Source organism: Salvelinus namaycush, chromosome 14 (assembly GCF_016432855.1).
Source record: "Salvelinus namaycush isolate Seneca chromosome 14, SaNama_1.0, whole genome shotgun sequence".
NCBI classification, from domain to species: Eukaryota; Metazoa; Chordata; class Actinopteri; order Salmoniformes; family Salmonidae; genus Salvelinus; species Salvelinus namaycush.
This window is the reverse complement of record NC_052320.1, coordinates 40,849,644-40,863,164: the sequence shown is the minus strand read 5'-3', so window position 1 is coordinate 40,863,164 and position 13,521 is coordinate 40,849,644.

Genomic DNA, 13,521 nt, shown 5'->3' with positions numbered 1-13,521 from the left:
GATCAATAATATAATAATTATTTTAGCAACAATTTTTATCTTTAATTTGTAATCTGAAGAAACTATGAGAATAGAAAGGTTCAGTACTTTTGTGAATCATCACAGCACAGTTGAAAAATATATGGCAAATAGGAATCCAATATGGATGGGGTTTAGAGATAGATGGGAGGTGTTGAATGGAGCTGAAGGTAGGAGTAATAACAACAAGATAACAAATTTAAAACATACGGGGTCTGTAAAATGTATACAGGTTCAGAAATGTTGTGAAAGAGCAAAGTTACAAATATATGGCAAATAGAAATCAAACTGGATGGACATAAGAAACAGAGGTAGGCCAGGACAAAAAACAAACAAAATATAACTATTGTAACATAGATTGTGTCTGTAAAATGTATATAGTATGTATAAGCTTGAAGTAGAAGCCTAAGTGTTATTGTTTATTAGTTTACTCCAATTGGGGGAGGGGTGGTAGGGTTTGTGGGATATAAAAGGAAGGTATATTCTAAAAAGATGTGTATGTGTAAATATGTATATACATATATATATATTTGGGCATGTGTATATACACTACCGTTCAAAAGTTTGGGGTCACTTAGAAATGTCCTTGTTTTTGAAAGAAAAGCACATCTTTTGTTTATTAAAATAACATCAAATTGATCAGAAATAGAGTGTAGACATTGTTAATGTTGTAAATGACTGTTGTAGCTGGAAACGGCAGATTTTTAATGGAATCTCTACATAGGCATACAGAGGCCCATTATCAGCAACCATCACTCCTGTGTTCCAATGGCAATTTGTGTTAGCTAATCCAAGTTTATCATTTTAAAAGGCTAATAGATCATTAGAAAACCCTTTTGCGATTGTGTTAGCACAGCTGAAAACTGTTGTTGCTGATTAAAGAAGCAATAGAACTGGCCTTCTTTAGACGGGTTGAGTATCTGGAGCATCAGCATTTAATGGGTACGATTACAGGCTCAAAATGGCCAGAAAAAAAGACCTTTGTTATGAAACTCGTTAGTCTATTCTTGTTCTGAGAAATCAAGGCTATTCCATGAGAGAAATTGCCAAGAAACTGAAGAACGCTGTGTACTACTCCCTTCACAGAACAGAGCAAACTGGCTCTAACCAGAATAGAAAGAGGAGTGGGAGGCCCCGGTGCACAACTGAGCAAAATGACAAGTACATTAGAGTGTCTAGTTTGAGAAACAGATGCCTCACAAGCCCTCAACTGGCAGCTTCCTTAAATAGTTCCAGCAAAACACCAGTCTCAACGTCAACAGTGAAGAGGCGACTCCGGGATGCTGGCCTTCTGGGCAGAGTTGCAAAGAAAAAGCCAGAAATAGATAATTTAATTTAGAAAGTGTGCCCTCCTCAAAGTAACAAAGAAGAATTTACACCTAGTCAGGTTGGGGATTCAAACCAGTGCCCTTTCAATAACTGGCCCAATGCTCTTAACCACTAGACTACCTGCTGCCCAGGTACCTCTATCTCAGCCTGAAGTCACAGTTCCCCAACCTGCCATCATAGTGCCTGAGCCCCGGCCAGTCCGTACCCCTACCAGGCCTCAGCCCGGCCAGTCTGTACTCATAGCAGGCCTGAGCACCTGCATGACTTTCACACTGAGTTCCACACCCAGGTTCCTGTGACGGGGAGGGAAAGAAATGTTATGTCCGTACATGAAAACATATGTCAGTAACGTGAAACATTGTTACATTGTTGGACCCTGGGGCATGTTTACGACCCCCACGTACTGTATTGTTCAGTTGACGTTATGATTAAAAGGGGCGGCAGGTAGCCTAGTGGTTAGACTGCTGGGCCAGTAACCAAAAGCTTGCTCGATCAAATCCCTGAGCTGACAAGATAAAAAATCTGTCTTCCTGCCCCTGAGCAAGGCAGTTAACTCACTGTTACCTGGGTACCATGTATGTTGATTACGGCAGCCCCCATCACCTCTCTGATTCCGAGGGGTTGGGTAAAATACAGAAGACACATTTCAGTTTGAATGCATTCAGTTGTATAACTGACTAGGTATCCCCCTTTCCCCTACTTCAGAATCTGCTCCTCCTTAACCTAGACCACAAAAACCTCACAAGAATTCAATATGTCAATATGTGTAGGTAAAGTGTGCTCTCTAGTGGAGAGTAATCAACATGACCAGATTTCTCTGTGAGATGGTGGTGCTCAGCATCAATATGGAATAGAGGGGGCAGTAGTGAGACGGAGCTGTGGCAAAAAGGCAAATCTCAGCAGGCAGCCGCACTTCAGAAATAGGCTTTAATGTACAATACCATTGTGTAGAGCGTGTCATTGGATATCAATCACCAAATGACCTTTCCACTATGCGATATGTGCAGAATATTAAATGATCCATTGACTGTCTTGGTAATTAGTTCATCAGGAGTCTCTCCCTGGAAGAATAGCCTAGATGTTTCTTGTTGAACGCTGTTGAACGCCGGTTTATTGTTTTTGTAAAGCTGACAGTGTTTTTATATACTTGTATTTTATTTTGGATCCAGCGACTCTGCTGGGTTTAGTTGCTGTGAGCGCTGCTTGTCTGTCCCGGGATCCCTCCAGATTCCGCAGAGGGGGAGAGACACAGAAGCCCAGCTTACACATCTGGCTAAAAGAGTATTGCAGCTCTGCTGGAGATAACTTTGACACCTTCTGGAAACAGAAGATATTCTACAGGAATGACGGAGTCCATCCAAATCATCTTGGCTCCTGGACTCTGTCCATGTATTTCAAGGCTGCGTTGAAACAATGACTTATCAATGACCCAAGACCAGCTCAGCTAATCCCTACCATTAAGACAATGAGTCGTCATAATGCGGCATTAAATGTACATTATCCTAGTTGGCAGATTCAATGTAAGTAACTTAATTTACGTCCCCCTAATTTCCCTGAATACCTTTGCTAATCTTACAGCTATTGTATGCAGTAATCATGAGCCTGTGAACCAGTTACACTATTAGCACTGAGGCGGTGTGCCCTAGTAGGAAGACCACTCTGTGCAGCTCACCCTGCAATATCAAGTCTATTTCTGATAAGCTTCCCAGTAAAGCATTAAAAACAATCAAGCAACCCAGAAAAGTGCTAAAATAGCCCATAACAACATATGCAGCCTGAGAAACAAGGTCCATGAAGTCAATAACTTGCTTGTAACATATGACATTCATATTCTGACTATCTCTGAAACTCACTTCGATAATATCTTTGATGATACAGTGGTAGCAATATATGGTTATAACATCTACCGAAAATAAAGAAATGCCAACGGAGGCGGTGTTGCGGTTTATATAAAGAACCACATTCCTGTAAAGTTTAGAGAAGATCTAGTGTTAAATACTGTTGAAGTAATATGGCTACAGGTTCATCTGCCTCACCTAAAGCTCATTCTTGTGGGAAGCTGCTATAGACCACCAAGTGCTAACAGTCAGTATCTGGATAATTTGTGTGAAATGCTTGATAATGTATGTGATATCAACAGAGAAGTATATTTTCTGGGTGACTTAAATGTTGACTGTTTCTCATCAAGCTGCCCTCTATAGAAAAAACCTCAAACTGTAACCAGTGCTTGCAACCTGGTTCAAGTTGTCACTCAACCTACCAGGGTATTTACAAACAGCACTGGAATGAAATCATCAACATACATTGATCACATCTTTACTAATGCTGCAGAAATGTGCTTTTAAGCACATCCAAATCCATTAGGATGTAGTGATCACAATATACAGTTTATAATAGGTCATGCAAGAAGTTTTGCAGTGATTCATATGCTGATGATGTAAATAATATTTGCTGGTCTGTGGTGTGTAATGAGGAGCAACCAGATGCTGCACTTGACACATGTATGAAATTGCTTATTCCAGTTACTAATAAGTACACACCTATTAAGAAAATTACTGTAAAAACGTACAATTTTAAATTTGTATGGTTGAGAAGGATGAGGCAAAAGGTATGGCAAATAAATCTGGCAGCCCAACTGATTGGCAAATGTACTTAAAATTAAGAAATCATGTGACTAAGCCAAATAAAAAGCAAAATAAACTTTACTATGAAACAAAGATAAATTATGTAAAGAATGAAAGCTTTGGAGCACCTTAAATTACATTCTGGAGGAAAAAGCCAGCTCAGCTCCATCATTCATTGAATCAGATGGCTCATTTATCGCAAAACCCACTGATATTACCAGCTACTTAAATTATTTTTTCATTGGCAAGGTAAACGTACTTCGGGATGACATGCCAGCAACAAACCCTGACACTACACATCCAAGTATATCTGACCAAATGATGAAAGACAAGAATTGTACTTTATATTCCGTGAAGTCAGTCTGGAAGAGGTGAAAAAATTATTGTTGTCTATCAACAATGACAAGCCACCGGGGTCTGACAATCTGGATGGAAAATTACTGAGGATAATAGCAGATGATATTGCCACTCCTATTTGCCACATCTACAATTTAAGCCTACAAGAAAGTGTGTGCCCTCATGCCTGGAGAGAAGCTAAAGTCATTCCGCTACCAAAGAATAGTAAAGTTCCCCTTACTGGCTCAAATAGCTGACCAATCATTGAAAGGGAAGGACACTTACACAAGAGACTGATGATTGGCTGAGAGAAATTGATGATACAATTATTGTGGGGGCTGTCTTGTTAGACTTCAGTGCAGCTTTTGACATTATCGATCATAGCCTGCTGCTGGAAAAGCGTATGTGTTATGGCTTTACACCCACTGCTATAACATGGAGAAAGACTTGTCTAACAGAACACAGAGTGTGTTCTTTAATGGAAGCCTCTCAAACATATTCCAGGTAGAATCAGGAATTCCCCAGGGTAGCTGTTTAGGCCCCTTGCATTTTTCAATCTTTACTAACGACATGCCACTGGCTTTGAGTAAGGCCAGTGTATCTATGTATGTGGATAACTCAACACTATACACGTCAGTTACTACAGCGACTGAAATGACTGCAATACTTAATAAAGAGCTGCAGTTAGTTTCGGAATGGGTAGCAAGGAATAAGTTAGTCCTAAATGTTTCCAAAACTAAAAGCCTTGTATTTGGGACAAATCATTCACTAAACTCTAAACCTCAACTATATCTCGTAATGAATAACGTGGAAATTGAGCAAGTTGAGGTGACTAAACTGCTTGGAGTAACCCTGGATTGTAAACTTACATTGTCAAAACGTATTGATACAACAGTAGCTAAGATGGGGAGAAGTCTGTCCATAATAAAGCACTGCTCTGCCTTCTTAACATCACTATCAACAAGGCAGGTCCTACAGGCCCTGGTTTTGTCGCGTCTAGACTACTGTTCAGTCGTGTGGTCAGGTGCCACAAAGAGGGACTTTTTGTAGTTGGCTCAGAATAGGGCAGCACGGCTGGCCCTTAAAAGTGCTAACATTAATGACATGCATATCAATCTCTCATGACTCAAAGTGGAAGAGAGATTGCTTGTTATGTGACAGGTGTTGACAAGCTGAAGGTACCGAGCTGTCTGTTTAAAATACTAGCACACAGCATTGTATACCAATGCATACATTTCCACACCAATGGTTAATGTTTTGATTAGGGGAGGAATGCAGAGAAGGAAAGATAGAGGAAGAAGGGGTGACGAATATAATCGTTCCGCTACAGAAATCTACAACCCTCGCCTTGTACTGTAAAAATATCAGATTTTCAACATTTTGATGCTATGTTTACATTATTTACGAATATAAAATTCACTCATTAGCCAATTTATTAGGTACACCATCCTGTTCACAAAAAGGATCGCACCCACAGACAGTGAGTCACGTGGCCGTGGCTTGCTATATAGAGCAGGAAGACAGGCATCAAGGCATTCAGTTACTGTTCGACAACTTTGAACTTGGTATGATCGTCGGTGCCAGGCACGCCAGACCCAGTATCTCAGAAATGGCCACCTTCCTGGGCTTTTCACGCAAAACAGTGTCTAGGGTTACCGAGAATGGAGCAACAAACAAAAAACATCCAGTCAGCGGCAGTCCTGTAGGCGAAAACAGCACGTTGATAAGAGAGGTCAAAATAAAATGGCAAGAATCGTGTAAGCTAACAGGCGGGCCACAAACAAACAAATAATGGCGCAGTACAACTATTATGTTTAGAATGGCATCTCGGAATGCACAACTCGTTGATCCTTGTCACGGATAAGCTATTGCAGCAGACGACCACACCGGGTTCCACTACTGTCAGCTAAAAACAAGAAAAAGCGGCTCCAGTTGGCACGCAATCACCTACTCTGGACAAGTGAGGAGCGGCAAAACATCGCCTGGTCTGACGAATGCTGTTGCGTCATGCTGATGGAAGGATTTGGCATAAGCAACATGAATCCATGGACCCATCCTGCCTGATGTCAAAGGTAAAGGCTGGTGGCAGTGGTGTCCTGGTGTGGGGAATGTTTTCCTGGCACACTGGTGTGGGGAATTCCTGGCACACTTTAGGTCCCTTGAAACCAATTGAGCAACGAACATTTCCTACACCTTGTAGAATCCATGGCCCGCAGAATTCAGGCTGTTCTGGACACAAAGGGAGGTCTGACCCGGTACTACAGAGTGCCTACAAAGCTCATCACTAAGCTAAGTACCCTGGGACTAAACACCTCCCTCTGCAACTGGATCCTGTACTTCCTGACGTGCCTAGTCCCGTCCTGTACTCCCTGTTCACTCACGACTGCGTGGCCAAGCACGACTCCAAGACCATCATTAAGTTTGCTGATGACACACCAGTGTTAGGCCTGATCACCGACAACTAGGGAGGAGGTCAGACAACTGGCAGTGTGGTGCCAGGACAACAACCTCTCCCTCAACGTGAGCAAGACAAATGAGATGATCTTGGACTACAGGAAAAGTAGGGCCGAACAGGCCACCATTCACATTGACAGGGCTGTAGTGGAGCGGGTTGAGAGTTTCAAGTACCTTGGTGTCCACATCACCAACAAACCTACATGGTCCAAACACACCAAGACATTCATGAAGCGGACACGACAAAACCTTTTCCCCCTCGGGATATTGAAAAGATTTGACGTGGGTCCTCAGATCCTCAAATAGTTCTACAGCTGCACCATCGAGAGCATCCTGACTGGTTGCATCACCGCCTGGAATGGAAACTGCTCAGCATCCGACCGTAATGCGCTACAGAGGGTAGTGCGTACGGCCCAGTACATCACTGGGGCCAAGCTTCCTGCCATCCAGGACCTATATACTAAGCAGTGTCAGAGGAAGGTCCAAAAGGCTCCTTAACAGTTTCTACCCCCAAGCCATAAGACTGCTGAACAATTAATCAAATTGCCACCAGGACTATTTACATTTACACCCCCCTTTGATTTTACACTGCTGCTACTCGCTATTTATTATCTATGCATAGTCACTTTACTCCTAACTACATGTAAAAATGACCTTGAGAAATCTGCACCGCACATTAACCTGTTACCGGTACCCCCTGTATATAGCCTCGTTATTGTTAAGCTGGTTCCTCACCCATTCTGGGTTTCCACTAGTTTTAACAGCCACAAAGTCAAAATTACTATATCGTAAAAATGAATGAAAACAAAAATGTAATTTAAGGTTAGGGTATATTAAGGTTAGCAGTGTGGTTAAGGTTAGGGTTAAGGTTAGGCTTAGGTTCAAAATCACATTTTAAGAAGAACATTTGTAGAAATAGACAGGGTTTATTATATGGTAACTGGCCGTCCAGGCAGAGTTGCAAAGAAAAATCCATATCTCAGACTGGCCAATAAAAATAAAGAAATTAAGATGGGCAAAAGAAAATGGACAAAGGAACTCTGCCTAGAAGGTCGCCTCTTCACTGTTGGTATTGAGACTGGTGTTTTGCGGGGACTATTTAATGAAGCTGCCAGTTGAGGACTTGTGAGGTGTCTGTTTCTCAAACTAGACACTCTAATGTACTTGTCCTCTTGCTCAGTTTTGCACCGGGGCCTCCCACTCCTCTTTCTAGTCTGGTTAGAGCCAGTTTGTGCTGTTCTGTTTGATGTTATTTTAATGGACAAAACATGTGTGTTTCTTTCAAAAACAAAGACATTTCTTAGTTACCCCAAACTTTTTAACGGGAGTGTATATACAGTGCATTCGGAAAGTATTCATACCCCTTGACTTATTCCACATTTTGTTGTATTACAGCATGAATTGAAAATAGATTAAATTTAAAATCTACACATTATGTGATGGGGTGTATAGACATTATGGACAGTATGTGGATAGACTATGTAGTATATCTGAAGAATATGTAGGATAGACTAGTATATGTACAGCAATAGTTGAATAGGATGGCCTTGACTAGAATACAGTCTATATATATAAAATGGTAAAACAGTATATAAACATTGTTAAAGTGCCCAGTGTTCCATTATTAAAGTCACCAGTGTTCCATGTCTATGTACATAGGGCAGCAGCCTCTAAGGTGCAGGGTTGAGTAACCATGTGGTAGCCGGCTAGTGACAGTGACTAAGTTCAGAGCAGCATACTGGGTTGAGGCCGACTAGTGATGGATATTTAACAGTCTGATGGCCTTGAGATAGAAGCTGTTTTTCAGTTTCTCGGTCCCAGCTTTGATGGAGCTGTACTGACCTTGCCTTCTGGATGATAGCGGGGTGAACAGGCCGTGGCTCGGGTGGCTGAGGTTCTTGATGATCTTCTTGGTGTGACACCGGGTGTTGTACATGTCCTGGAGGGCAGGCAGTGTGCCCCCGGTGATACGTTGGGCAGACCGCACCACCTGCTGGAGACCCCTACGGATGCGGACGGTGCAGTTGCCGTATCAGGCGGTGATACAGCCCGACAGGATGCTCTAAATGGTGCGTCTATAAAAGTTTGTGAAGGTCTTAGGGGCCAAGCCAAATTTCTTCAGCACACACTCAGTGTGTGTGGACCATTTCAGACTGTCAGTGATGTGTACGCCAGTGAACTTGAAGCTTTTCACCTTCTCCACTGTGTAGACATCTGTAGTATATAGAGTAGACTACAGATGCTTTGAGATATCTCAGCATGCTCTTTTTCATGTGTGTGTAGGCTGTGTGTGTAGGCTGTGTGTGTAGGCTGTGTGTAGGCTGTGTGTGGGCTGTGTGTAGGCTGTGTGTAGGCTGTGTGTGTAGGCTGTGTGTGTAGGCTGTGTGTAGGCTGTGTGTGGGCTGCGTGTGGGCTGTGTGTGGGCTGTGTGTAGGCTGTGTGTAGGCTGTGTGTGTAGGCTGTGTGTAGGCTGTGTGTGGGCTGCGTGTGGGCTGCGTGTGGGCTGTGTGTGGGCTGTGTGTAGGCTGTGTGTAGGCTGTGTGTGTAGGCTGTGTGTAGGCTGTGTGTGTAGGCTGTGTGTAAGCTGTGTGTAGGCTGAGTTTAGCCTGTGTGTGTAGGCTGTGTGTAGGCTGTGTGTGTAAGCTGTGTGTAAGCTGTGTGTAAGCTGTGTGTATGCTGAGTTTAGGCTGTGTGTGTGTAGGCTGAGTGTATGCTGTGTGTGCAGGCTGTGTGTAGACTGTGTGGCTATGTTGTAATGTGGTCATGCTGTAGTAAGCTTAAGCTGGATTGAATAAGGGCCTAAGTGAGGAGGGTCCTGGGAACTGGGCTCACAGCAGTGGAAATAGTGGCCACACACAAACACCCACACACACACACAATCAGAAGTGCATATCACACACTTGCATGCACACACACACACACTTTTTGGGGGCCATTAATTTTGTTAACCAGCAGCTGAGTGCAGCAAACCCTCAGAGAGACCTGCTGTATGAATAGGCCTTTAAACCAGGTATTTTGTATGTAGAGGCTGCTTTAATAGAACAGAGCAGCATGACATGGTGGCCTTGTCCTACAAAAGCCCCACAGTCTACCACTTCACTGGCTTGGAGCTGCTGGCCTCAATAGACTGAAGGCTATGGCCATATGGAAACAATGTCTGTTGATCTGTATAAAATAAGAGTCCTTATAATTGTCATTCATGATTCAGTGACTCAATGGATTGTCAGGGTTCAACGTCTCCTCTGCAACTGTATCAAAATCTGTATTTGCTTTGCCTATGTGATGGGAAAAGATAACCTATTGTTCCATCACATAGGTACAGTTCTTTGACAAGCAGTTGTCGCTGATGTTCACTTCATGAGGCATTTATGATGATCTCATATCTCATCAGGTTTGATCCCTTCCGCTCTTGAGTATTTATAACTGTATTCATAACTTGTTAACTGGTTTACTTGCCGGAAACTGATTTTGTGACAGACCAAGCAACAGGGAGCAATTGAAAACTTTGTGTACTCTTGACTTATCTTGTCTTTATGACAATATCTCATGAATACTGTGATATTGTGTCCATGCCTTTAATATAAATGCAATTCTGCTAGTTAGAAAATGACATCTCCACCATCTTTGTCTGGAGAAAATTTGATTTTTCGTCTGAGCCTCAATCACACTTTTGATATGTTTTTCTCTTGAGGACCGTCTTCGATTGAATTCAAACCATTGATTACCCTTTTGAGAGGGCACCATGAATACCGTCTTGAAAAGTTTTTTTTAGACTAAACCAAGGGCCATAACTCTGCTCAATGGGGATCGTCAGTCATCAGTCCAGGGCATAAGAGACACACTGTCCTCTCCCTGAATGGTGATTCACTGGCGTCACTCTGGGCTTTAGTGCTCTGACTCTGACTGGCTCGGTGTGGCAATGTAGCTGTGTGCAGTGAAAGGGAAAGAACAGTGGGCCTGCTGAGGGTGGAGATCACTGGATATTAAGGTCAATCCACCTCAGTTGTTGATGGTGAACAGGAGAAGGAGGATAAGTAATAAAGAGGAAAAAAGTTGATAAGGAAGGAAGATGTTTTGCAATGGCACAATGTATCAACGTGTATTTTTGCGCTAAACATAAGATAACAATGATGTATTAAGATCAGTGCATCGGACAGTGAACTGTGACCGATACATGTGATGGAAAAGTCGTCCACTTATGCATGCCTGTGTGTTCTAAAATGTAGGGTCATCCTGGTCCATAACAGGCGCTTATCATGGCTCCCGAGTTCGGCGGCGGTCTAAGGCACTACATCTCAGTGCAAGAGGTATTACTACGGCCCCTGGTTTGAATCCAGGCTGTATCACATCCGGCTGTGATTGGGAGTTCCATAGGGTGGCACGCAATTGGCCCAGCTTCTTCCAGTTTTGGCCGGGGTAGGCTGCCATTGTAAATAAGAATTTGTTCTTAACTGACTTGCCTAGTTAAATAAAGGTTAAAACCTGTTTGGGCTGCAGGGGCAGTATTGAGTAGCCAGATAAAAGGTGCCCATTTCAAATGGCCTCGTACTCAATTCTTGCTCGTACAATATGCATATTATTATTACTATTGGATAGAAAACACTCTCTAGTTTCTAAAACCGTTTGAATTATATCTGTGAGTCAAACAGAACTCATTTGGCACAAACTTCCTGACCAGGAAGTGGAAAGTCTGAAATCGAGGCTCTGTTCTACTTCCTGCCTATAAATGGGCATGATACGTATTAGTATACATGCACTTCATAGACCTTCCCCTGGATGTCAAGAGGCGGTGAGAGAAGAAATTGAGTGGTTATCTTGATCTGAAGTGGAATACAAGCTCTTTGTATGACGTGTCCCCCATTTCCTGTTTTCTGGAGAGCGCGAGGAGGTACCTGGATTTGCCTTCTGTTTAGCTGCCGTTATAGGCGGCTACTATCTCCGGCTTTGATTTTATTTGATACATGTGACCATATCATCGTAAAGTATGTTTTTTCAATATAATTTAATCAGATTATTGAAATTTTTTCGGGAGTTTTGCCGTGTTCCGTTCTCTGACTTTGTTGACGATGGAGAGATTCGCGCCACTTGGCTAGTGTGCTTGCTAATTCAAGAGGGAAAGTGGCCGTTCTAAATCCAAACAACGATTGTTCCCGACAAAGGACCCCTTGTCCAACATTCTGATGAAAGATCAGCAAAAGTAAGAAACATTTTATGATGCTATTTCATATATCTGTCGTACATGTGAACTAGTCGTCGGCGCCCAACTTTTGGGTACTCTAGCTATACCGAAGCTGGATGTCGTAATGAAGTTATTTTTTAGAATTCTAACACTGCGATTTCATTAAGAACTAATGGATCTATCATTTCCTATACAACATGTATTTTTTAGTTATGTTTATGAATAGCTATTTGGTCAGAATATGTGTGTCAGAAAAAGTGTCAGAAAAATATCCGGACGTTGTGGAAAAAGTAGCTACGATAGCACAATGTATAACCACTGATTTCAGCTTTAATATGCACATTTTCGAACAAAACATAAGTGTATGTATAACCTGATGTTATAGGACTGTCATCTGATGAAGAATATCAAGGTTAGTCAAAAATTATATATCTTTTACTGGTTTGTTACGATCGCTAACTTTTACTGCTGGGAAATGGCTTGTGTTTCTGGCTATTGTGGTAAGCTAATATAACGCTATATTGTGTTTTCGCTGTAAAACACTTAATAAATCGGAAATATTGGCTGGAATCACAAGATGCCTGTCTTTCATTTGCTGTACACTATGTATTTTTCAGAAATGTTTTATGATGAGTAATTAGGTATTTGACGTTGGTGTCTGTAATTATTATGGCTGCTTTCGGTGCAATTTCTGATTGTAGCTGGAATGTAAACTATGATTTATACCTGAAATATGCACATTTTTCGAACAAAACATAGATTTATTGTATAACATGTTATAAGACTGTCATCTGATGAAGTTGTTTCTTGGTTAGTTTGGTTGGTTATTGGTTAGTTAGGTTGGCTTTGTGCATGCTACCTGTGCTGTGAAAAATGTCTGTCCTTTTTTGTATTTGGTGGTGAGCTAACATAAATATACGTGCTGTTTTCGCTGTAAAACATTTTTTAAATCGGACATGTTGGCTGGATTCACAAGATGTGTACCTTTCATTTGCTGTATTGGACTTGTTAATGTGTGAAAGTTAAATATTAAAAAAAAATATCTTTTGAATTTCGCGCCCTGCACTTGAGCTGGCTGTTGTCATATTGTGGGCGGCCTCGGGCTGCAGCCATAAGAAGTTAAATACATTAAAGTAAGCTGTTACTGTAATGCATTATTGGTTCCTTTTATGGAACCGTACTTTCATGGATCATGCTGAATGTTGTAAAACCTACCTGATCTTTGGACGATATGTATATTTTTTTCCCTTCATACAGAACTGCTATGCTGGCAGACAGTTCGCCTCATTTGCATATCGGGATGAATATGTGCCAGAGGACAGATCAGTGGGCAAGGTGTGATGCTCTCTCAGCCTGCCCACAAGAACTCTCTCACTGAGTGGACGCTAACGAGGAAGGAACACTGTGACAAGTACATAGAACATATGGCACATTCCAGAACACAGGCTGCCACATCTCTGTATGTCACACTGTCGGACATATACAAGCCTAGATTGAGCTACATGAACACTGGTATAGTTTTTGTGATAGACCGTCTGTAGATGAAACTAGTACAAGTCAAGACATGGGTTTAGCCTCCAT